Source organism: Octodon degus, unplaced genomic scaffold (genome assembly GCF_000260255.1).
Source record: "Octodon degus isolate 3935 unplaced genomic scaffold, OctDeg1.0 scaffold00029, whole genome shotgun sequence".
NCBI classification, from domain to species: domain Eukaryota; kingdom Metazoa; phylum Chordata; class Mammalia; order Rodentia; family Octodontidae; genus Octodon; species Octodon degus.
The window spans coordinates 9,634,293-9,635,079 of record NW_004524605.1 but is presented as its reverse complement, the minus strand read 5'-3'; positions in this window follow the sequence as shown (position 1 = coordinate 9,635,079).

The window sequence follows — 787 nt, the reverse complement described above, 5'->3', positions numbered from 1 at the left end:
AAAAAACTCTTCATGGGCTAGGAAGATAGTTTGGCAGTCCAAGCGCCTGCCTGGCAGATACAAGGACCTGGGTTCGATCCCTGGTACCACATGCCATGCCAGCCCCCCTCCTAGGTAATGGTGCTGGCCACCAAAACCAGGCATGGTGATGATACACACCTGTAATCCCAGCACTGGAGTGGCTGAGAGAGGAGGATTACTATGAGTCTGAGCTATGTAGTGAGACCCTGTACCAAATAAATAAAGATTAAAACAAAACAAAAAACAACACAAAAAACACTTTTCTTTCCTCTGTGAATTATTTTAACCCCTCTGTCAAAAATAGTTGACCACTATTACATGGTTTATTTTTGGCCACTCATTGTTATTCTCTTGTTCTATATTCAGGTACCTTATATAAGTACCCTATTGTATTAACTGGTAGCTTTGTAGTAAGTTTTGAATAAAAAATTAGTGAGTTTTTTTGTTACTGTCATTGTTCTCCCTTTTTTTAAAAAAAATATTTTGACCATGTGAATCATCAGCATTTCCATATGAATTTTACAATCAGTTGATCGATGTCTGATTTTTATAACACTGCTTTATGACTTGAGCAGTATGTTTTCTTGTAAGATCTGTAATGGGACCCAAAAAACACCAATTTTATCATGTTTTTTAAAAGTAGCTTTTTTTTGGAACCAGAAAAGACCTAGATATCAAAGGCAATCCTGGGCAATAAAAACAAGGCAGAAGGCATATTACAATTCCTGAAATTATACTACAAGTCTACTGTGATAAAATCAGCATG